This window comes from Struthio camelus, chromosome 1 (assembly GCF_040807025.1).
Source record: "Struthio camelus isolate bStrCam1 chromosome 1, bStrCam1.hap1, whole genome shotgun sequence".
Classification (NCBI taxonomy): domain Eukaryota; kingdom Metazoa; phylum Chordata; class Aves; order Struthioniformes; family Struthionidae; genus Struthio; species Struthio camelus.
In genome coordinates, this window is record NC_090942.1 from 9,817,561 (window position 1) to 9,843,671 (window position 26,111).

Consider the following 26,111-nt stretch of genomic DNA (forward strand, 5'->3'; position numbering starts at 1 on the left):
GAGCTCAGTGATGCCAGGATTTAACCTATATGGTTTAACTTATACTTGGAGGAAGCTTTTATTGTTTTTTATGTCCTAGTATTCACAGAACAAGTAAAAAAGTTGGTATTAGACAGCCTTCAGAAATCCAGGCTTTTTTTATTATGAACTGCTTAGAAAAGACAATAATAGAGCTCTGAACTGCAAGGAAGGCTTAAATAATCTCTTGACCATATCCCCTGTATTATGTTTTATAACATTTCTAAGCATGATCACTTCTGCAGATGCTGGTTGCTAAGATTCTGGCACAGGGACTTCAGCTATTAGAGATGCATGGATGTATATAGCATATTATTCCACTGGATGTCAAGTATTGAGCCACTACATACATATATGCATACATACATATATATGTATTTATGTACAGCTAGAGAAAAAATATTTGGTCATTATACAGGAATGTGACAAATGCATAGAATATTTTCAGTCTTGATAAACTCAAGATAGTAACAGTCTTCAAACTGTTCTTATTCTTCCTTAAGCAGTAAAGATGCAGAGCAGACACAGTTATGCTCTGCCTAGTATCATTAGATTCTGGAATAATTCCCAGGTTTTACATTCAGCTGGGTACCCTGTTGCACCCTACCTTGGGATCAGTCGGAGTACGCTGACTTTTCTCCCTTACCTTGCGTCTAGTCGGGTAAATAAGCCAAAACAGCCCTTCGGTGCACTCTGAAAAGATGTTTGGTTCGTGAAATATAGACACAATCTTTTGTGCCAGAGGTTGTTTTCTCTTTTAAATAAGAGTCAGACATTTGCAGACAGTTCTTCGCGGTTGCCATTCTCCTGACAACTGCTTATATCTTCTCAAGGAAGCTTTTTGTCACCTTGTTCCTCCAGAGTTTCAGGAGAACTTGGAAACTGATATGGGTGTCTAATAAGTATAGGACATAAAAAAAACAGCCTCTCATGTAGATTTTAGTCTGCATTCAAGTGTATAAAATCAGATTCTACCAAGAGTTAAGAGGATGTAGCCACCCAGAGGATGTAGCCACCTAATTCTTTCTATTGCAACCATACTGTTGGGTCACTGCACTTGTAGGATGACAACTTGGCAAGAATATGTGTCAAGAGACTTAAAGTCTTACAGGATGTCTAGACGTAGTCTAAATATTGATTAAGTATATTAGCAAAGGACAAGGTTTAAAATATCTGGTGGAATCATATAGTAGTATATGATTATACTATACAAAGTGATCAGAGAAGCAAAATGTTCCTGCTACCCAAAAATATTCCCCAAAAGACCTTGTGATGTAATAATACTTGGCTTGTATGAAAAGGAAAAATATTGTTTATCTTTTTCCAAATACATAGAAATTACACTTCTCCCTACAAAACTCAATAGAACTTGCAGAATTTAAAAGGCAAACTTCCCTCCTTCTGGAGTTCCAGAAAAAATAATTCTTGACAATGAGCTACGGTTTGCCAGCTCTGACCTCCAAGCTTTTGGACGTCATGAGTTTTCAAGCCCTCACAATCCACAAGAGAAAGGCTGGCAAAGGGAGAAGTATGGGTTGCTAAGGGAATTATATAGCAAAAAAAAGACCACATGCTAACTCTGTGAGTGAGAGGGTAACCCCTAAATCACACACTGGAATAAGCCCAAATTTCAGCTACTTATGGGTCAACAGAACAGAATAACACTGGCAGCTTTAGAGAAAAATCTCTGATGCTTGTGTGGATGTGAAGCGGAAATAGTACTAATTTAAGCACTGAAAGGTTTTTCTCTTTAACCTCTTCTTTACCATTGCAATAAGCTCAAATCCTATCCAAGCTGAAAGAAGATGACTTTTCTCTAAAAATAAGCGATTTCTAGAGAATGATGGTTGGTGTCACTGCACTCTAAATCCCTACATATAACTCAGCAAAGTATTAAATACAGTTGAGATGTTCAAGCCAAGGCCATTTGCCTAGAATCTCCATAAGTTCCTTGTTGGGCATTAGATTAAAATAAAACTTTCTATAATTGCTGGTGCCTGTCATATGAAAATATTTGGTTCCTCTGCTGTCTTTTGCAGGGCATGCCCACTTTCTGACACATAACTTTTATGCAGTTTGACACCAGGCAAAAGATTCACAGAGTTCAGGTGTGAGGCTTAGATACATCTCCATAGTGTTTTGTTCCAATATATGCAGGAATAAAATCTAAAAAGGCTAAGGCTTGTAATGTCTTGGAAATTATTATTATTATTATTATTATTATTATTTTAATGTGGTAAGATTAACCTAACTGAATTTTTATGCAAGCATCTGTCAATGACATGAGAAAACAGGAGTCTCAACTATCTAGTAGTCAGCAATACATGTTGCTAATAATAAAAAATGATCTCTGAGTTTGACCCAAGAATAAAAGACATACGGAGACTGTGGGTTTAAACTTCCGTGTTATTGGTTCTGAAAAGAAGGAACAACTGATTGCTGTCCCATCTGGAAACTTTCCCCCCTGCCAAAAATGTTGCCATAAGAGGACATCCTTTCCATTAAGGGGGAAAAAAACCCAGAAGTATTGGTGTTGAACTGTTTTACGTGGCATTTTGGTTGCTTCAGTGTCATATTCCCACAAAATAACTTGTACTACAGCAGTCATCTTCCTCCTGTGACCCTATAATACTTTCATTATTTAAAATAGATGGAATCTTATATTCTTTTCCACTAATCTAAAAAATTGAGTCACAATAGGTAGATCAGAGTAAATGAATAAAGCACAATAGCTCAAAAAAGAGGAAAAGAGCTCTTTCTTTACTTAGCAGAAAACTGATTTAAGAGCTGTCTAGTTCACATCAAAATGTCCTCCACAAAACTGATTCATTCTCCTTTCTAAATTACACAGAACTGAGGGGTTTTTTGTTTTGTTTCTTTGTTTTGTTTGGTTTTTTTTACAGTGTCCAAGCTACTCGCGTGGAATGTTTTATAATGGTGATCAAATTTGATGCCCAGAAAAAGCTGTGGGAATAGAGTCCCATGAAATCTTGTTTCAACTGCTTTTATATATGCTGTCGGAGATGGATATCATTCTCAAAAGGAGAAGGGCGTAACTTTGGCTTCTAATGTATTGCAGATCCCTCCCTTGTGTGCTTGTTTCAGGAGAAGCAGGAATAATTGTATAGTTTAGCCCTTAGCTAGTGATTAGTAAAACTGTTTATTGGTCACCACTCCGTACTGAGAAACACTACAGCCTGAGAGCCCATAAAACCAGGAAAGAGTTCCACAAAGTGGGAAAAAAGAAGGGCAATTATCTGCCCCAAGCCCCTTATTATTGTGCTTTTTAATAATTAAGTAAGTTGTTGGAGCTTTTAGTTACTTTCCTGTAGCACTTTGCCTGGACATTAGAGGAAGGAAGTAAAGGTAATAATTCAAGTTTCAAATGAGGAACAAGGTATTTAGCCAGGAACAGATGGATCTGCTAGGGAAAGCTCAGCTCGTCAGTAACTAGGAACCAACGCTTGAAATTAGGGAGAAGAGCAAATATTTAAAGGCAAGACATGCGACAGCTCATTGTGTTATTCAGGGCTTGTGATACAAGCTGAATACTTTTTTTCCCCAAAAAGTAGGCCACTGAAGTCGTGAGGGCTATTACTGGCGTGTAGCACTATTTTCTGTGAGGAAAAATCTGACTCACATGTTTTATTTTTTAAAGGCTAACAATAAAAAGAAATGATGCAAGTCTTCTGATCATTTTATTTCAGAACCCAATATACCACAAAGAGTGCTAGTAAGGTTTTTATGTTCATTTAAATATTCCAGGGTGTTTATTTTTGCTTATTGCATACCATTCCTCTTCTACAGTGACTGCACGTAACTTACATGCAATTAGTTTTCATTTTTGAATTGACATTGGACACCTTTTGTAATTCTCAGCAAAAGCTGGAAAGGTAAAATTGTTTCCCAAGTCATTTTCTAAAAGTGCACTACAGAAATCTTATTAGCAGTGATTACACAACTTTGGTATCTATCACTTGCTGCCAGAAACTCCAAAGGAAAGTTGGATCATACAAAGGTAACAGTTAAGTGATCTACAAGGACTTTTTTCCCCCCCTCCTAACAAACCTACTGGGAACTGTGTGTAAGATTGGTCTTCAAACTTGGGAATGTTTACATTTGAAAAAAAGCACTGATCTAATTAATCTGTGGTCACTGTCAACAGAACTTAGAGCAATAGTCACTGTGTGAGCCCGGACAAAGGAAGCGGTCAGATAACGCTGAAACAAGCTGCCTAGCCCAGATGGGTGGTCTTGCAGGTTGTCACTTGGTTTGCTCTTTCTGTTTACATCACTTAGTTATTTTTTTCCATTAGAGCAGGCCTTCAGATGCTGGGCTGATTGGTGTGGTTTTTTTTTTTAGTTTTGTGGCCATTCATCATATTTTAAATATTGATTCTGCGCCTAGAGTCCTCTGTTGCTGAAATCTTGCATGCTTGAATCAATAAAGAATATTCCTGTTGCTAGGCTAATAGAATCTGAATGTTTATAACAAGACTAGTTTTCACTTTTCGGGCCACCACCATGTAAGATCAACTTTCTTCTGAAGAACCTAGTTTTTAAGATGCCTGCTGAATCACGATAAAGATACTTTACGTAGAGTTGACTGAGAAAGACCTTTTTTTGTTTTGCAAAAAACAAACTTTTTTGGTCGAGGTTTCATCCTATGGCAAATTTAGTGGAGGTTTTTGAGGGGAAAAAAAGACACTCCAGCTCTCAGCCTAGGATAGACAGTAGCCTAGGACAGCGAAATCAGAACCTTGCGCCTTAACCTTTCACATTCCTGCTTCAAATAGTGTGCTGTCATTTTATAAAACTAACCTTAATCAAATAGAGGTTGCATTTAGGTTGCCTGTGCCTCAGGTTGCCTATATTCCATAGTGCCATTTCTGGAGTAAGTGAGCATCGTTCTTTTCCTTCTACGTATATGCACACACACATTCACTCATCTAGTATCGTGTTTAAAAAAGAACCTTTCCAGGTCAGACTCCCAAATATTTCCATTACAAAATGCTCCATTCGTGTGGTATGAAAATTCAGTGTGTGCATAGTCACTGTTTAATGGGATAAAACATAAACTGAAGGTATGAATGGGCCCTGGATATCGGCAGATATTGTTTCATACTAGAATTACTATATTTACAGATGGTCTGTATGTACTTACAGATTATTAAACGCTGAACCATAGGTCTAAGAAAAGAAGTAAAACCTCACTGTATTGGAAGAGAAACCAGGCATGGAAAATATGACAAATTTGGGTTTCAATTTTGTGATATTTTTAAAGTGGATGTTTAAGAGTAAACTATACTTCACTTAAAATTAAGACACCAGTGTAGGTATTTATCTTCTGTATGCATATAAACCATGAATTCTATTACATAAAGTTCCTTTATAAGTCTTCTGTTATGCAAAGGGTGAATAAGATTCACCCTTTCTTCTGCAAAGAAAGAATAATAATATATAGTTATTAAATTATAAAATAATGTATAATTATTATAATTATAATTGTGAAAGCAACCTTCATTCTGAGAGGCTGACCAAAAAATTTAGATATTGTGATTAATAATGAATTTTAAAACTCTTCCAGAATACCATAGAAAGTAGGGAGCAGTTAAGATTGCTTGGCTTGCATTCTGAAAAGACATCAGTTATAGAGTGAGGGAAAAAGGAGCGAGCAACAGTTTTCAAACTAGGTTTTAACAACTAAAAATTTTTTTTTGTGTCTGTGTATAGCCAATTATTTCTACTAAAAATAAATGTTTTCAAAATTTTCAGCCTGTGTTCAACAGTCTTTTTGTCAAATCTGGTAGCAAAAATTCCCATTTAATGAAAAATCAGTTCTTTTTAAGTAAGTTTTTTGCTTTAAATTGTTAAAAATTGTTAAAACTGTTAAATAAAAATAGGTCCTCCTTGATATCTACAAAATATAAATGAAAACAATTTTCTGAAAGAAAAAATGTTAGAGACCTGCTATGCAATATCAATCAAGGGGCTACAACAGAAGTTTAGCAAAAGACTGAAAGAAGGAACCTAGACAAGCTATTTGTAATAGCTCAAATGTTGAACTGAAGCCTTAGTTCGGGTGTTTTGTCTGAATCAGTTCACTTGTCACTAACTCATTTCCTTATGGTGAACAAATGAATACATTTGCCTTTGAGTACGGGTACAGTCAATATGTGATCATTCTTGTTGATAAATGGACTCTTAAAACTTAAGTGAAAAAGTCATAAGTAAGAGCTGAGTGTTTCAGAATTCAAATAAATAATTTGTCAGGAAACTGTAACCATCTGTCAGTCCCTTGCACTGTTAAGGTTTTTTTTTTTTTTCTCTCCTTTTCTTCTTTTTTCCTTCCCACTCCCAGCAACTAGGGAAGACGACCAAACTGCCAAAATCAAATAAAGAACATACCTTTTAAACTCTTGACCAAAGTAAGTGAGAATATATGATCAGCCACATAAAGGAAAAGTTAAGATTGTAGAGAGATCTAGTTTGCATAAATGAATCACAGATTTACACTATAAAGTAGAGGTCAAAAGTACATTTCTCAGTTACTGTATGTCCACAACTAGTTTCAGATAGCAAGAAATTTATTCTCCAGCTTTACTGCGTGGTCAGCTTTGAAAGAGCTAAGGCCAACACGTTAACGACAGCTGTTTGATGTGAAGCAGCTAATTCAAAATATTGGCATCTGATTAAAAATGACCTGATTTTCCAAGGTGTAGAGTTGCACCAATCAAGTCCAGGTCCGTCTTTGGACCCTAGATGCCATCACTTACTTTGGAAACTCCCTGCCAGCTCCTGACTGTTTCTCTACTTTATTACACACAGAAATGATAAAGCCAGTCCATGACATAAACAGTCACCATAGGCCAGTTCAGCCTTAATAGAGCTGATTCAAATACCAGAAGCAGCATAATCTCTGAGAAGCAGGATATAGTGGTCTACAGAAGCTTTCCTCCAGCAAATAGCTGATAGTGATACCTACGGTAAGAGCCATCTGATCTAATGCAAGGGTCTACACTTCCCCCCTCAGCCACATGTCCGAGGGTCACTGTAGTGTCTGAGGAGAGAAATGGGCACTTCAATTAGAGACCAATTCATCTAACTTGATTTAGATATCTTCTGTAAAAGGAAGTCGGGGATGTCTATGCTTACATATTAGGGTTGTGGTGAATGGCGCAGAGTCAAGTTGGAGGCCTGTGGCTAGTGGTGTCCCCCAGCAGTCAGTCCTGGGTCCAGTCTTGTTCAATATATTCATCAATGACCTGGAGGAAGGGACAGAGTGCACCCTCAGCAAGTTTGCTGATGATACTAAACTGGGGGGAGAGGCTGACACACCAGAAGGCTGTGCTGCCATTCAGAGGGACCTGGACAGGCTGGAGAGCTGGGCGGAGAGGAACCTCATGAAGTTCAACAAAGGCAAGTGCAAGGTCCTGCACCTAGGCAGGAATAATCCCATGCACCAGTACAGGCTGGGGCTTGACCTGCTGGAAAGCAGCTCTGCCGAGAAGGACCTGGGAGTGCTGGTGGACAACAAGTTAAACATGAGCCAGCAGTGTGCCCTTGTGGCCAAGAAGGCCAATGGGATGCTGGGGTGCATTAGGCAGAGTGTTGCCAGCAGGACGAGGGAGGTGATCCTGCCCCTCTCCTCAGCCCTGGGGAGACCTCACCTGGAGTACTGTGTCCAGTTCTGGGCTCCCCAGTACAAGAGAGACATGGCCCTGCTGGAGAGAGTCCAGCGGAGGGCTACCAAGATGATTAGAGGGCTGGAGCATCTCTCCTATGAAGAAAGATTGCAAGAGCTGGGCCTGTTCAGCCTGGAGAAGAGAAGATTGAGAGGGGATCTCATCAACGTGTACAAGTATCTGAAGGGGGAGTGTCAAGAGGATGAGGCCAGCCTCTTCTCCGTGGTGCCCAGCAACAGGACAAGAGGCAATGGGCAGAAACTGAACCACAGGAAGTTCCATCTGAACCTGAGAAAAAACTTCTTCACTGTGAGGGTGACAGAGCACTGGAACAGGTTGCCCAGAGAGGTGGTGGAGTCTCCTTCGCTGGAGATATTCAAAACCCGTCTGGATGTGATCCTGGGCAATATGCTCTACGTGACCCTGCTTGAGCAGGGAGGTTGGACTAGATGATCTCCAGAGGTCCCTTCCAACCTAAACGATTCTGTGATTCTGTGATTCTGTGATATCCAGAGGAACGTTCCCTTAAAGCCTACTCTGCATCTGCCATGTGCAGGTTCATCCAGTGGGCTACCAGACTTCTTGCCCTCAGGGCACTGAGATATCTAAGAAAAGCACTAATTGCAGTGACTCCGTGGTGCAGTTAGAAGTTTCATGGCTCAAGCCAAAGTTGTGGCGGGTTTATTATCTTTTTGCTTTAATTACCTTTTTTTTTTCCCCCAGACCCATGACATAGCCAGGAGCTGGATATTTCCCCAGTAATGCATGATAAATGGCCAGTTAAAAAAATTCAGAGTAGTCAGGTAAGATAATAATTATGGCGTTTCTCCATAATTAAGGCTAATATGGCCTCCTCTGCTCAGCATATACTCAGCCTTGCTGAATACACATGAAGCTGCTATTTCCAGTACTACCAACCTCTAGTATTCTAAAATCCTCTCAATAATATCATATCATATCATATATTATATTATATTATACATTATATTTCCTTCATTTATAAATCTTTTCAGGAATAAAATAAAGAGTTTTCAAAGGAGTTTTTGAAGGTACATAAAATTTTGTTGATGCTGTTGTCTGATTTCTGAGCCTTTGGCGTTTGTTTCTGATTACTGGGGAGAGAAAATTACCTCTTCCTGCTTCTTCTCCTCCTCCATTTCCTTTTTAGTGAAAAGTGAGATTCTTACATATTCCCTAATTTTAGGAGCAGTCATCTTAAGCAACTAACAATTATAGTGAGAAATGAAATAAAATCGTGAGAACTGGCAAGACCGTATCCCTAATATGACAAGACTGTTTAAAGAAACCACGCAAAAATTTAATTTTCTGAAATCCCAGCTTTACTGTGAACGATTTAAGAATGCTAATGTAAATTATGTACAGAACTTCCCTGTGATCCATGTGTTAAGATATCTTCAGCACATTCTTGATGTTCATTAGGAAGCCATAAATAGAAAGAATAGCGCAAACCCAGCTATTTAGCTTAGAACATTTTTAGAAAAATATTTATTCTAATCGTCTCCTCTAGCTTGTTGAAGTGATGTAGGTGTTTTAAGATACAGGAATAATGTATTGGGGATTCTCTGCCAGTTAGACCATTAAGATTTTCAAAAGTACCCTGTAAGATAATATACAGTTCAAGAAAGCGGCTGAGTGCAAAATGCAGACTTTTTAAAGAAGTTGGTATCTGAATTGGTCACAATTTTATTTTGAAGCATTTCAATGTGAAGACAAGAGGCTTTCTTTCTTCCCCCTGAACTTTAGGGCATAACATCTGAGAAAGATCGGACTATATCTATTTAATTTACATTCTAGATCTGAGATCATTGTATATGGGCATCACTCTGATCCTATAAATAATGACATCACTTTCAAAAGTGCCATTTCCAAACATTGACAAAACCATTATTTTTCATGATCTGTTATCCCGATGAAATATCTCCCAGCCTTGGCCTCAGTCCCATGCGTAGGAAAATATTTCAAATTTCTTAGGTCTGCTAAAAAAATAAATACAGAAAAAGAGAAAAATAGTTTGTGGAGAGCTATGAGGAATAACTACTAGTTTTGACTTAAGGCACTATGTAAGCAGCCTAAAAAACAACAAAACACAAGATACAAAACACTGCATGGTATAGTATCTTTCTGATACTTACCTTATGTCCCAGTCCTATTGAAGTAACTCTATAGAAACCACATTAATTTACCTGTAGATAGTATATTTAAGATGTATTCATGGATTTTACAGGAGGAGGGAGAGGCTAATACCTAGCAAATAGAAGGAAAATGAACTTATAGTCAAAGTATTAGATTGAGATATCTGGATTAAATTTTTGACTTTGCCTCAAGCATCAGGAAATATTAGGCTGTTATAGGAAATATAGCATTTTAGGAAAGCAACGTCATTGCCCTGGCTGTGTTTCTCCTGGCGGTCCAAGGTCAACGCGGCAGTGGGTGCGCAGACCCCTGGCAGGCACTGCCCAGCCCGGGGCGGGAGCACCACCTCCTTTCGTGGGTCTCCAGCCAAGCCCGCTCTGTCCCAGTGATCCCACAGGGTGATGACCAAATACAGTACCATGGCCACGCTTTACAGCTGTGTTAGTAACATCTCTGCATTTCATTTCTCAACATTTAATATGTCCCTCTTTTTTGTTTTGTTGGTGTCATCTTTTGACTTTACTAGAAAGACATAGACTAGATTTCTACTTTATTTTGCATAAGGCCTTGGGTACCTTTGTTACTTAAGCATTGGTGCTAAATTTTTTAGTGCTGCTAAACTATCGGATAAAATCAATTCTAGGACAACTGAATACAGTTTCTTTTCTTTGTATTGTAGCTACCCAAAAATAGTGTGACAGACCTGCTGAACCACTGGAAAAACTCTGTGACCCATGGCTGTACAAATAGTCATATAATTGTGAATTTAAAGTTATGCATTTTTTTATTTTGTATTGATGTCCAAAGGGTGCAAATTTATTTGTTTGAGCGTAGCCAGACTCCGCTGAATCCACATGGAGAAGCATAATCGTTTCCAGTCTCATTCGACCACTCTAGAAATTTCTCCCTAGCAATTAGAGATGAGCCAACCTAAATGGCAATAACTTGAACGGGTGTAATTTTTTTCTCTCAGGCAGCATTAAAAGGGTTGCATGGCGAACGTTTTTCAACCTTCAAATCACCCACCTGGAGAAATCATTAACCTTCTCCTCTGTACAGTTGAACATCTCTACAAACCTTGTCCAGCAATGCAGACTAATATATCAGTAGTGAGTCTCCCTGGCAATTAGAGCTTAGCTCAGCTGTATATCAGGCAGAAACTGCATCATCCTCACCTTCCTCAGGGCCAAACTGAAACAATATAGTTTTTGTTTCTTTGTTTGTTTTTTAAAAGGGAAAAAAAGAAGAAAGGAAAAGGACAGGTCAAGGAGAAAAGAGCACTCAGAAGAAATTACTTTCGCTGAACTTCACTGTTCTGCCTGGAATGCTGCCTTGCAATGAAGTCAGTGAGAAAACTGGAATCCTTTCCAGCTCCTTGATGCTACTGAATGCCTGAAAAAGGCAATCTCCATCTGCATGGGCCAGGATACCATTGCCGCTATCAGAACACGCACCTGCATGGTCTGATGCAGAAATTCATCACTGTCAGACCTGACTAATGCGACCCCCCGTTCCCAGGAATGAAGGAATGAAGTTTCATAAACAGAGAAAAGCCACTATTTGTTTGAAGCACAACAGCCGCCCTGCTTAGCAACTCGCTACTGCAAACACATTGCTGTGATCTCGCTCCACACTGACGGCACATTGATTACAGGGTGGAATTAGGGCCACTGCCATGACATTTTAGTGTAGGGCTATTAATCATTAATTGTGTGCTTATTTGCTCTTTTTTTTTAATTATTATAGGTTTCACAGACAATAAATTGGTTTTAAAGTAACTAAGGCTATGTTTAATCCTTTACCAAAATAGACACCATCCCCCCTTGGGGAAGGAGGGAAGAGGGGAACTTGGAAACTGTCCTGAGGGACATAAGAAGGGTGGAGGGAACATGTAGTGCTGAGGAGTGTGACTTTACGGACTAACACCCAGCCTTGCTGCAGGACACTCCTTCACGTCTAGTTTCCTTCAGTCCTCCGGATGCTTTCCGGTCCCAGTCTTCCCTCAGCTTAATATGAGCAAGGTGAGTTCTGAGAAGTGGACCAGGACGACGTACATGTGGGATGGTCCTAGGTGGACATAATTCACTGCTGAGCAGAACTGGCTGAAACACGAGGTCAGAAAGACCTTTTGTTCTTTCCCTTTCCCCCCTGAGCTTTTATTCAAGCTCACAGACTGAAAAAGCAAAGCCAAATCAATGAATCAAACCGTGTTCTAGAGATTGGGAAGACAGGAAGACAGGAAATAAGAGAGAGAGATTTATTGTTTTTAATTTTTAAATCTTGGGAGGTTCTCAAAAACTATGCTGATGGGACCATATAAGTAGCTAGATAAAGACAGTAAATATCAAGACAAGTAATGATGAATCTCACTCATATTTTTATTGGGACAAATCCTGGGTTTATATAGTTGAGTCACATGCCAAAAATTTCCAAGTTGACTGCCTAGAAATAAGTACCTATATCCACAGGGGAATCAATGAAAACTGTGAACGTTCAGCACCTCTGAAAATTGCTTTCACATAGGTACAATTTATAGGCCTACCTTCAAAAAAAGAGCTTTGAAAAATTTGGCCAGGATTCCTACCTATTTATTGTTTCCTGGGCCAAAAAGAATGATGAAACTAGTTGGTTTTTTATTATTATTTCCATATGCAATATATTTATAAGAATATTTATGCAAAGAATGTTACAGAAATTCCATGCCTTATTTCCTTTGTGAAAGATACCTTCCTCATAAGAAACATATTGTGCTTGGTCAAATATTTCTCTCCATGGGAGGATTAGATCCATAGAACTGTGGGGTTCTCATTTATCAGAAGCACTTAATTTATCACCTGGGTTTTATTAAAAAAAGAAAGCATTCTATTCTATTTGGACAGCCACTGTATACTGGATTTAGGAGATTAAGGTTTACTCTAGAAAAGTGTTATTATGAGATATGATATGAAGAGCATGACATCATTTCTGGCAATACAGTATCAGTGAGTGAAAGGAAAAAGAAAAAAAAAAAAAACATGCAGACAGCTTCCCGATAAATGAAAGATTTCTATACTCTTTTCAGAATTTACAGTGTTTTAAGGTTGTGCATGTCATGTACTAGTCTAGAAATCAGAACAGACAAAACAGTAATAAATTTTTCAGGGGACATTATTTGAAAATATATTGATGTTTCTAAGTGTGGGAGAAAGTGGAATTTAGAGCAGATTAATGAGGAGCCACTGGGCTTGGATATATTTTATTACTTACCAGAAAGCTAAGGATTTCCAACTTTTACTTTATATCTTTGAATGGATACAGTATTTAAATCTCAACAAATTAACAAATTATATGCTTTATTTGGACCAGTTATGCAACTTTATTCTAAGCTACATGACATCATGAGAGGATATATTTACCCAGAAGTAGTTAATTATAAAGATATTCTCCCCCTCAAAAGCATAACTTTTTATCAAATAGTTTAGCTTAATATATTTCATAAATTAATTTGTATGAACTAGATAAACATAAACTCCTAAAACAAAGCATATTTAGTTACACTTGATTTTGTTCTAGTTAATAAAAGATTTTTTTTATTTATTTCTATGACTGTGACAAAACCAAGGAGCCCAGGAAGAAGAACTGCCCATTTCCTGGCCTCTGAGCACAGCAGAACACCCAGGGAGGATGAGCACGGAGACTTCACGAGCAAGCAAGGGGGTCTCTAATTGGGCCCAAGCAGGTGTCCTAGAGCAGACATGACAGTCATGCTCAGCAAGATTAGCTGGGCCTCAAATATGCAGGCCTGCAGCTTCGAGCTTCTGCGGAGGAACTCTTGTTCTTTGTCCATTGGGAGCCTCTTTTAAGGCACTCCCAACGCGGCAAAAGAAACCAAGAGAGGTGAACAAAACCCGGAGGAGCTCCATACATTGGACAAGAGGGTGAAGGAGTTCCTGAAAGTGTGGTTCAGCCCCCTTCAGCTTGCTCTTGCACTAGTTTAAGTCCAAGAAGCACCATGATTAAACAAGACCTGAATGCCAACAGACCCCACAGGAGATTTAACTGTAAACTACACAGAACTTTTTTCTTCTGCCATTCTTTTTCATGAAGACCTTCTCTGTCAACCTACATTCTTTTCATGGTATGTCCCTTCACGCAGGTAACTCCTGTTCCAGACACACCCTGAGGAGGCCTGCAAAGAGAAGGACCTCAAAAGCAGAGAGCTTTGCTTTAGCACTCAGAGTTCTGCCTTCAGCTTGGAAAACAGCCTTACCTTGCTATTAGAGCAGCTGATCACAATCAAGGATCCAGCCCAGCCTTTCTGGCCTCCAAGGCTGAGGCGCTTGAACCACCATAGCCAACAAGTAAATTATTGGAGGGTCCTGGATTTACGGCTGCATCAGCACGAGCTAAAGTAAAGCAGAGGATGCAAACACTGTAGTGGGAGACAACGCTGCAATTAAGGCTATTGGTGCAGCCTGAATTAAGCTCCTAAGGTCTGCCTCCTGCTGGTATTTTAATCATGCGATGATGCACTCTGTTCTTCCCAGTGGGATGCATCTGCCCTGGGAAGGAACCACGGTTGTGTGGCAAAGGAGAATATCTTCAGTCAGGCATTCCCCACCTCAGCTTGCCCAGCAGAGCACCGGGGCTTTGAACACCAGGGTACATGTGATTTTCTAGGTTCTGAAAGAGCAAACAGAAGATCAAACAGAGTTCACAGAATCACAGAACAGTTGAGGTTGGGAGGGAGCCCAAACTCATTGCTCAGGTAGGGTCATCTAGAGTAGGCTGCCCAGAACCATATCCAGATGACTTCTGCATAGTTCCAAGGATGGAGACTCCACAAGCCCTCTGAGCAACCTGTGCCAGTGCTCAGTCACCCTCACAGCACAAAAATTTTTCCTTATCTTTAGAGGGAATTGCCTGTTTTTCAGTTTATGCCCATTGCCTCTTGTCCTGTCAGTGGGCACCATGGAAAAGAGTCTGACCCCATCCTCTTGACGTCCTCAGTTCAGATATTTATAAACACTTGTAAGATTCCCTAATCAATCTTCTCTTCTCCAGGATGAGCAGGCCCATCTCTCTCAGCCTTTCCTCATCTGAGAGATGCTCCCATCCCTTCATCATTTTAGCAGCCCTTTGCTGTGCTAACTCCAGGAGCTCCATATCTCTCTTGTACTGGGGAGCCCAGCACTGGGCCCAGCACTGCAGCAGTGGCTTTCCCAGGACTGAGGGCAAGGATCACCTCCCTTGACCTACTGGTAATGCTTCTCCTAATGCAGCCCAGGATACCGTCGGCTGCCTTTGCCACAAGAGCACCTTGCAGGCTTATGGTTAACTAGTTGTCCATCAGAACCCCCAGCGCCTTGTCTGCCAAGCTCCTTTGCAGCATGTCGGCTCCCGGTCTGTCCTGGTGCCTAGGGCTGTTCCTGCCCAGGGACAGCACTTGGCATCTCCTATTGTTGAACTTCCCCTCTGGCTGTCGCAGTTCCTCTGAATGACAACAAAGCCCTCTGGTGTGTCAGCCGCTCCTCTCAGTTGTATCATCAGCAAACTTGCCAAGGGTGCACTCTGCCCCTTCATCCAGGCCACTGATGAACAAGTGGAACAGGATTGGCGCCAGCCTTGAGCCCCAGGGTATACCGCTTTGCTGTTCATCCTCTTTTCGGTCCAGCTCACCATCTGCTCATGTAGCCCCTACTTGCTCAGCTTACCTCTGAGGATGTTATGGGAGACAGTGTGGAAAGCCTTCCTGAAGTCAAGGGAGACAACAGCCACTGCTCTCCCCTCCACCCAGCCAGTCATGGTGTTGGGGAAGGCTATTAGATCGGTTAAGCATGACTTTCCCATTGCGAAGCCATGCTGACTGCTCCTAATCACCTTCTTATCCTTCATGTGCTTGGAAATGGTATCTAGCAGCAGCTGCTCTGTCATCTTGCCAAGCATCAAGGGGAGGCTGTCCGGCCTGGAGCTTCCTGTGTCCTCCTTCTTGCTCTTTTGGAAGACTGGAATGACATTTGCTTTCCTCCAGGCCTCAAGGACCTCTCCTAGTTGGCATGACCTTTCCAAGAGGCTTGATAGTGCCCTTGCAATGACATTGGCCAACTGCCCCAGCACTTGTGGGTGCATCCCATCAGGGCCCGTGGACTTGTGGATGTATAGTTTGCTTCAGTGAGCAAGTTACTTCAGTTCTTGTGCTGCCGCATGCATCTCAGCCACTTCATTAAGGAAAGCAACTTGCAGCAAAAGTTTAGGCATCCAAGCATCAGTGCAGGCTAGGATAAAGACTATCCCAACAGGTTTCACAGATATTTGGACCGGCACTCAGATGCAGACTGCACATGCAGTCTTTCATTTCAGTACCAGTGTGCAAGCATTTCCATGCATGGTCTAATCCCTTGCATAGTCTGTCTTTGAGTCTCTCTCAGACTCCTGGGATGGACCTGAGTTGAAGTGGGATTCAGCTGCCTGAAAGTGGGGGTCTACAGGCATTTGAGTGTCCCAGGGCAAGGCAAGGAAATTTTGGAAGGCATCACAAGTGGATGCATGCTTGTGCTGATCTTTAGGCAAATGAAACCTTCCCTAAACTCTTCTCAGACTGGGACTGGAGCCGAGATTCCCACTTCATACATGATGCCATCTTTAGACACCTGGAGTGGAGGGAGGTCTTTGATGTGGGGCTGACCACTAGGCTGACTGCCTGCAGAGGAAGCGTGGAACTTGGGGTTTTGGGCACCGTCTGGGCCCTGGTTCTCAAGAGGGTGCAGGCCCTCCTGCTTGCCCCCTCCAGGGCTTGAGTCCTCCTGTACCAGCAGCAACAGGTGACACATGCAGAAAAGCCTGTGTGTTGTGGGGTTTTCACTGACACAGAGCCAGCTGCTGAAGCTGAGAGCTCATCCAACAACCAGCCTATCTGCTCCCTTGTCCCAGGCTCCATTTGCCTCCCCACACCCACCACCGAGACACACAAATGCAGCTCCTTGTCCCTAAGTATGTCCCTGTCCATGGCAGGAGCTGGTACTGGGTGTGTAGGGCCCAAGTGTGGAGAGCAAAGGGGGTTTGGCATCTTCGTGTAGCTCAGGAGCCCCCAGCTTCTGCTCAGCGACCATGTGCAGGTGATCTGGCACCAGCAGACATGGGACAGGCACCTCCTGCTCTTCCCTGATGCCATTGCCATCACCAGCTTCAAGTCAGAACAGCAACCACAACCACAGAGGCCACAACCTCTAGCACCAGCCCCAGTGCACTGCTCCTCCCTGGAGCTGCTGCTGTGGGAGCAGAAGGTGCCTTCTCGGGGCACAGCACTGGCCACAGAGAACATGGGCTGGCTCATTCTGACTCTGACAGGGCAGCGTGAGCAAAGCAGCACATGCTTTCCTGTCAGCCTGAATGCCAACGGAGGGGCCCACAGCTGGGCAGGAGAAGGGATTTTAGCAGAGCTTTTTCCATTTGTTCCTTCCTGAATAGTAGCTCTCAGCGACGAATGGCAATACTGCCAGATATTGCTTGTCGAAGCCTCTAGGAGGCTGCTGACCAGCAGCGACTTTTCGGAAGTGGCTGACAGGCTCTGCACCAGCAAGCATGGGACACGAATGGTGCAGCCCATAGAAGAGGGCTTTGCTCTGGGGGACTGCCCAGGAGTTAACGAACCCTGAGTGCACCAGGGCTGGAGTCACCACCCTGTGGGGTTGCTGCATCTTAGAGGGGAACACCCTCTAATGACCCCCTGATTGACAAGTCCAGACAAAGGGGAAGTGGTACCGCAGGCTCACACCATAAACATCTCCATGCTGTGGAGCCTTTCCCCACAGAGCAACCCCTTAATGCGTGCGTTGTTACCAAGGGAGCAGCACCAGAGGCTGAGCAGGAGGTCACCTGATGATGTGCATGCTGCTATTACCTAGAGGCATACAGCTTTGGTACATCTGAGGGCTGACATTATTCTGCCTGGGTATAACAGAGAGTAAGCCACATAAGTTTGTTGTGGACTTGGACCCATGGTCAGCTGGCCTGTGGACCCAAGGACCCACCCATCAGTGGGGATACCCAGATGTCAACAGAGTGGTGAGGAGAGTTCAGGGAAAACTATACCAGAAAGGTGGCCCATAAGGGGCAAGAGCAGTCGTACTGTGCACCCGTTTCTTGGGAATCTGGGGAAACTATACCGGAAGGGTGGCCCTCAAGAAAAGGGTGAGAGGTCATTGTATCGTGCAAACATGACTGATATGTATATATATTTTAAGCTATGTTGTATTTCTAGCTTTGTTATACTTTTAGCTTTGTTATAACCTTTTATCTCTAATGAATTCCCACACTTGACAAACGAGAATCTCTGGAGATCCACACAACTAGCCCTGGAATCCGAAGGAATCCTGGACACCCTCCTAGCAGCTCATCACAGTGGCCTCTGTGTGAGCAGGGCCTGCGGCTCCTTTCTCTCACCCGAAGCTCGGGGTGGCCACCCCAAAGGCTCTATCCCTAGAAAACGGATCTGCCCCTATGACACCACCTCCAAGGCTGACTCTACTCTTCCTCTTGGCAGATGGGGCTCCACCTTCCAGTTGAAGCACTGGGGGCATCTCAGCAAACTCTGGGTGCTCTGGGGGAAGGATGAAGTGGTATGTGGGTAGGCAGATGAGGAGGAGGTTTTTGGCCTGAAATGTGCCAATATCCTTGTCCTCCTGTGGCCCAGTGACCGCTGCGTGGTCACTTTCTGGTGAGTCCCATGGGGAGCTGCCTGCAGCAGTGAAGCAGTGGAGATGGGGGAAAGGGACAACAGCTGCGCAGGGCAGCTCCTGGGCAGAGCGGCGGGAGGTGCTTTGCCTTGTGAGGGCACATGAACAGCAGCGCCATGGATGCGGGAGCCCGAGCTGCCACTTCCCATTTCCATACGTAAGAGACCCAGAGGCAGCAGGCCCGGGGCATTGCAGAGCGTTGCTGCCGGTCAGCGCTATGGGAAGCTCTCCTGTGGCAGGGTGGGGTGGAGGCGCTGGGCTGGTGCAGGGGATTCAGCAGAGAGGGCTAGGTGTGACTGAGCTCTGCCTTTGTCCCTGCCTTGTGCCCAGGCAAAGACGAGGAGCCCAGGAGACCCGCATTGCCTGCCCGGCCTCCTTTTCAGTCCAAATCTGAGTGAAAGAGTGCCTCTGTGGGAGTTTGCATGAGCCTTGCTCATAGCAAGATGCAGCAGCCGCTGTACCCTGAAGTCAAGGCACCTTGTGTTTGTATTCACTTAGGGTGGCTGACCAGCTGCCCTGGCCAAATGTCCTCTTGCTCAAGCCCTTGCTCTCTGTGCTCCATCGCATCAGCCAGAATGCAAAGACCAACAGGATGGGCTCCAGCAACCTTACAATCTGCATTGGTGTCAATATGCTGAGCCCAGACACAGACAGCATGTTCCTGCTGCGAGGGCAGAAAGAGATAAACAAGGTACGTTGAACTCACCAGCCAGCTATCTCCTCCTTCAGGGCACAGCTGAGCCATCCCCACAGATCCCACAACCACTGGAAAAGTTAAATGCAGCAGCAGCAGCACTTCGGAGTATGGAGGGGGGCACCGCCCAGCTGGGCTATCTGCAATGTGACAGATCTCTTACTGGAGCTGCAGCCACAGAGCTACAGCTTTCAGTATAGAAATGGCAGTCAGGAACAGCAGAGACTGATGAGCATGTTTTTAGCCCCTTGTACTGACACCCATGGTTCTCTGTGTGCAGGTGAAGGTGCTGGTGGACAGAGCAATATTTGAGGAGGACACGGCCTCGGCTGGCAGCCCCTCTGCGGAAGAGTGCCCCGAGCATACCGGCAGCTCCGTAGGTAGGAGGCTGCTCTGAGGACTGTCACTTCCCGGGGCTGTTGGTTCCAATTCTTTAGCTGGCTGGGGGAAGACATCTGTGGTAAAGCAGAGAGGTGCAGAATGTCCAACACCTTCTGGCAGTGCCTTCCCACTGCAACACTTTCCAGAAGTTCAGGATGACCTTCCTGACTCCACAAAAGGTATCCCAGGCATCTATAGAGCTGTTCTCTGCACAGCGTTGCTTACTATGGATGAGAAGGGCACTCTCCTCATGTGGGATATGACCCCTGGGGATCCTTGTGTCTTCTGAACTGCGCCTCATATCCACAGGTGCTAGGGTTGCAGCCTGCCATCTGCCTGGGCTGGGTGGGGCCACCAGGAAAGTCCCCGTTTCCCTTCGGAGGGCCAGTACAAACTAGCTAGCAGGCTCTTTCTCCCTGCAGAACACCCAGGTGCTGCTCAGGAGGACACTTCTACACATGACAACCCGGAGTCTGGATGCAGCCCCCCAACCTCTGAGATGCAGCAGAACCACTCAGAAAGCAGCAGAAGACCCCAGAAATGGAGCAGAAGAGTGGACAATGTTGCTATTAAGCAGCAACAGGTGAGCTCGGAGAAGGAAGCACTGCAAAAACAGCCTGCCATCTTGCCTGCACAAGAAGAAAGAAAACATAAAGAAGGAAAAAACAAGGAAAGAATATAACAAAGAAAAAAGTAAACAAATAAGGTAAAGAAAAAAGGAACCACAGGAAGTTCCATCTGAACCTGAGAAAAAACTTCTTCACTGTGAGGGTGACAGAGCACTGGAAGAGGTTGCCCAGAGAGGTAGTGGAGTCTCCTTCGCTGGAGATATTCAAAGCCCGCCTGGATGTGATCCTGGGCAATATGCTCTAGGTGACCCTGCTTGAGCAGGGAGGTTGGACTAGATGATCTCCAGAGGTCCCTTCCAACCTAAATAATTCTGTGATTCTGTGAAAAATAATCAGAAAGAAAAACACAGATAGAAAATAAAGAAGGAAAAAGGGACAAAAAGAGAATGTTGAAAATAAAACAATAAATAAAGGAAAAAATGAAAGCAAAGCGGAAAGAAAAATTGAAAGAAAGAAAATACAGAAAAAGATAAAGTGGAGAGAGAAACCAAGGAAAGGATAGAAAAGTGAAGAAGAAAGAAAAGAAAGCAAAAAAAGAAAGAAAATTAAGAAGAGAAAAAAGAAAAAAGAACAAAAAAGGAGAGTAAAAAAAAGAAAAGAACAAAGCAAAGAAAAATAAAGAAAGAACAATAAGCAAAGGAAAACAAGGAAAGAAAAAACAGAAAACAAAGCAACCATAAAAAAAAGAGGATAAAATGAAGGCATAAAAAATAGGAAGGGAGGGAGGGAAGGAGGGAGCCAGCAAGGCAGGAAGGAAGGAAGGAAGGAAAAAAAAAGAAAGAAAAAGAAAGAAAATCAAGGAAAAGGAATAAAACCAAGGGAAGAAAAAAGACAGAGGAAAAAAGGCAAGGAAAGAAGGGAAAGAAAAAAAGGATAGAAAAAAGAGAAAAGAAAGAAAACTGCTGGAACAATTAAAGAAAATAAATGAGAGCATATAAGGAAGGAAGGGAAGGAGGGGAAAATGAAGTTTAGAAAATAAGAAAGAAAAAAGAAAGTCAAACTAAGGAAGATAGAAAGAATAAAAGCAAGGAAAGAGGGAAAGGAAAACTGAAGGAAAGAAAAAAAGGAAAAAGAGAAAAGGAAAAGACAAGGAAAGAATACGGGAGAGAAAAGGGGGAAAAGGGGAAAAAGAGGAAAGAAAAAAAGAAGGAAAATCAAGAAAAGAAAAGAAGGAAAAAAGAGGAAGAAAAAAGGAAAGTAAAGAAAAGGAAAGTAAAGAAGGAAAGCTAAAAAAAGAAACTAAAAAGGAAAGAAAAATGAAAGCAGAAAAGGAGAGAGAGATAAAATAAGGAAAGGAGGAGAAAGAAAAATAAGAGAAAAATGAAGAAAAAAATAAAAAAAAGAAGAGAAAGGAGAGAAAAAAATGAGAGAGAAAAAGAGAGGAAAAGAAGGAGAGAAAACCACTAGAAGAATTAAAGGAAAAAAATCAAAGTATATAAGGAGAGAGGGAAAGAGGGAAGGAAGCTAGAAAGGAGGAAAGGAAGAAAGAAAGGGAGAAAGAAGGAGGTAGAAAAGTAGGTAGGGAGGGAGGAAAAAGAAAGCTAAACCAAAAGAAAGTCAAAGCAAGGAAAAATGGAAAGAATAAAAGCAAGGAAAGAGGAAAAACCCTGGAAAAGGAAAAAGGAAAGGGAAAAGGAAAAACAGAAAAGGAAAAGATAAGAAAAGAATAAAGGAGAGAAAAAAGGGGGGGAAAGGAACAGAAAAAAAACAAATAAGGAAAATCAAGGAAATAAAAGAAGGAAAAAAGGGGAGAAAAACGGGAAAGAAAAAAGGAAAGTAAGGAAAAAAGAAAAGAAAGAAGTAAATAAAAGAAAAAAGTAAAGGAAAGAAGGAAAGCTTAAAAAGGAAAGCTTAAAAAGGAAAGACAAATTGAAAGTGAAAGAGGAAAGAAATAAACAAAAAACAAAGAAAGAAGGAGAAAAAAGAAAGAAAAAAGAAAGAATAGAAAAAATGAAGAAAAAAAGCAAAAGGAAGAAAAAAGGAAGAACAGAAAGAAGAGAGAGAAAAAAGAGAGAGAGAAAAAGAGAGAAAAAAGAGAGAGAGAAAAAGGAGAGAAAAAGGAGAAAAATAAGAGAAAAAAAGGAAAGAGAAAAAGGAGAGATAAAAAAGAGACCAAAAAGGAGAGAGAGAAAAGAGAAAAAGGTTAGAGAGAAAAGGAAAGAGAAAAAAGGAGAGAACACCACCAGGAGAATTAAAGGAAACAAACGAAAGCATATGAGGAGGGAGGGAGGGAAGGAGGGAAGGAGGCTAAAAGGGAAGAAAGGAAAGAAGTAAGGGAGGAAGGGAAAGAGGAAGAGGCAGGGAGGGATGAAGGGAGGGAGGAAAAAAGAAAGCTAAACCAAGGAAAGAGGGAAGAATAAAAGCAAGGAAAGAAGTAAAGAATAAAAGCAAGGAAAGGAAAACCAGGGAAAAGGAAAAAGAAAACAGAAAAGGAAAAAGAGAAAGGGAAATAAGGAAAAAATAAGGAAAGAAAAAAGGAAAGAAAAACAAGGAAAGAACTAGAAAAAAATCAAGGAAAGGAAACCATGGAAAGGAAACGAAGGGAAAAGGTAAAGCAAAAAGACAAAGAAAATAAAGCAAAGAAAAATGGGGAGTGAAAGAACTAGGGGAGAAAAACACAGAAAAAAATAAAGAAGGAAAAACTAATGAAAAACAGAAAAAAAATGGAAGAAAAGGAAAGAAAAACAGAATAGAAAACCAAGGCAAGGAAAATCAAGGAGAGCAAAATTAAGGAGAGGAAACCAGAGCGGGGGTAGGGGGCGAGGAGGAAAAAAGTATAATGCACAAAAAAGGAAACAAAAGGAAGGAAAGAAAAGAATAAAAAGGAAAAAAAGTAAGGAAAAAGCAGCAGAAAACCAAAGAGAGGGGGAAAAAAAGGAGAGGGCAATTAAAGAAAGAAAATATAAAGCAAAACAGGGAGGGAAAATACAGGAAAAAAAACAGGGAAAGAAAATAAAGAAACTAAAAAAGGGAAAGAGAAACTAGAAAAGAAAATAAAGAAAAGTCTAAGAGAAAATATACAGCAAAACAAGGGAAGATTAAAGGTAGGAAATAAAGGAAAGAACAAAAAAGAACTGAAAGAGAAATGGGCAACTCAAGGAAAGGATATATAAAGCAAAACAAAGAAAGATAAAAGGAAGGAAAGAAAGGAAAGAAAAAATGATAATTAAAAAAGGAGAAAGAAAAATGGGAATGCAAAGCAAGGGAAGGCAAAGCAACAAAAAAAATATAAAGTAAAAAAAGGTAAGATAAAAGGAAGGAAAGAAAGGAAAGGAGAAAGGAAAATAAAAAAAACAAGAAAGAGAAATGGGAAGAAAATCAGGAGAAGGAAGCAAAAGACAGGATAGTGAAAGAGAGGAAGCAATGGAGAGGCAAGGGAAAGAGAGGTGAGGCAAAGAGAGGCAAGGTGAGGAGGGGCAAGACAAGGAGGGGCAAAAGCACAAGAAGAGGAAAAGTGAGCACAGAAAATACGAAGCAAATCAGAAAACAGAAGGAAAAACCAAGAAAGGAAATCTGAAGCAAAATTAGGAAAGAAAATACAAAGCAAAAGAAAGAAAAAAAATGTAATGCAAAACAAAGAAAAATGAAAGACAGGAAAGAAAAGAAAGAAAAAGACAAAAAAATCAGAAAGAGAAATGGGAAGGCAAAGCTAGGGGAGGCAAAGACAACGTGAGGGAAGGGAAAGTAAGGAGGGGCAAGGTGAACAGAGGCAAGGCAAGAAGATGCAAAGGCAAAGAGAGGCAAAGAGAAGAGGTAAAAGCAGAGGGGCAAGGTGAGGAGTGGCAAAGCAAGGCAAGGCCAGCTAAGGAAAGGTAAAAGGAAGATAAGAAAGGAAAGAAAAAAAGAAAAACAAGAAAGAGACGGGAAGAAAACCAGGAGAAGAAAGCCAAGGAGAGGAAAGCAAAGTAGAGGAAAGACAAGGAGAGGAAATCCAAGGAGATAAAGCCAAGGAGAAGCAAGCCAAGGTGGGAAAGCCAAGGAGAAAAGTCAAGGAAAGGAGTACAAGAAAAGGAAATATAAAGCAAAATAAGGAAAGATAATGGGTAGGAAAGAATGAAGGGAAAAAAAAGAAATGGAGAGGCAAAGTAAGGAGAGGCAGAGGCAAATCAGGAAGTGCAAAGGAGCAAGGAGAGGCAAAGGAAGGACAGAAAATATGAGGCAAAATAAGGTAAGATAAAAGGAAGGAAAGAAAGGACAGAAAAAATGAAAATAAAAACAAGAAAGAAATGGGAAGAAAATCAGGAGGGGAAAGGCAAGGAGATGAAATAAAGAAAAAATAAGGAAAGAAAATATAATGGAAAACAAATAAATATAAAAGAATTAAAGAAAGGAAATTAAAAAAGGAGAGGAAAACCTAGGAGAGGAAATATAAAGCAAAACAAGGAAAGAAAATATAAAGCTAAACAAGGAAAGAAACTAGGCAAAACCAAGGAAAGATAAAATATATTACAAAAGGAAAGAAAAAAGGAAAAAAGGAGGAGAAATGGAAAGACAAGGCGAGGAGAGGCAAGCAAGGTGGCGCAGGCAAGGAGGCAAGGAGAGGAGGGGCAGGGTGAGAGGAAGGTCAAGGAGAGGAAAGAAAATACGAAGCAAAACAAGGAAAGAGAAAAGGAAGAAAAGAAAGGAAAATAAAAATAGGAAAGAGAAATTGAAAGAAAAACTAGAGGGAAAAGCGAAGGAGGGGAAAACAAAGGAGAGAAAAAAAGAGGAATGGAAAACCACCAAAAGGAAATAAATGGAAAACAAGGAAAGCAAATATAAAGTAATACAAGGAAAGAGGGAAGAAAAGAAAAGAAAAAAAGGAGAGGAAAACAAAGGAGCGGAAAACCAAGGAGTGGAGTATAAAGGGAAACAAGGAAATAAAACCCAGAAAAAGAAATAAAGAAAAAACAAGGAAAGAAAATAGAAAATCAAGCAAGATTAAAAAAGTTGAAAAGAAAGGAAAGAAAAAAGAAAAAAAAACAGAAAGAAAAAAAGAGAGGCAAAAAAGGAGAGGAAAGGAATTAAAGAAGAACCAAGGGAAGAGAATATAGAGCCAAAGACGAAAAGATAGGAAAGAAGGGAAAAAAAAGAAAGAAAAAAGGAAAGGAAAATCAAGAAAAGAGAAAAGAAAAAAGAAAAGAGAAGGTACAAGGAAAGAATAAAGGAAATAAAGAAGGGGAAAAGGGGAAAAATAAAAGAAAAATAAGAAAAAAACTAAGAAGAAAAAAAATCAAGAAAAGGAAATATGGATGGAAGGCATGGAAAGGGAAACCTGGAACGGAAAGATGAGGAAAAAAGGAAGGGGGAAAAGAAGAGGGGAAAAAGAGTGAGGGAAAGGAGAGGGGAAAGGAGAGGGAAAAGGAGTGGGGGAAAAGGCAAAGAAAAGAAAGGAAAGAAAAACAAGGACTGAAAAAACTGGAGAAGAAAACACGTAGAAAGAAAATAAACTAAGGAAATATTGAGGAAAGAAAAATGAAAGAAAAACAAGAAAAAGGAAAGAAAAGGAAAGAAAGACTAAGAAAAGAAAAAATGAGGAAAGGAAACCAAGGAAAAAAAAGGAAAGAAAATATAAACGGAATAAGGAAAGATGAAAGGAAGAAAGGAAAGGAAAGAGAAGAAGGGGAAAAAAAATAAAAACGAAAAAAAGGAAAGGAAAACCCAGGAAAGAGAAAACCAAAAAAGAAGAAGAGAAAAAAGAAAAAAACAAGGAAAGAATAAAGGAAAGAAAAAAGAGAAGAAAGGGAAAAAGGAGGAAGAAAAACAAGGAATGAAAAAATCGGGGAATTAAAATGCAGAATGAAAATAAAGAAGGAAAAAGAGGAAAGGAAGAAAATGAAAGCAAAACAAGAAAAAGG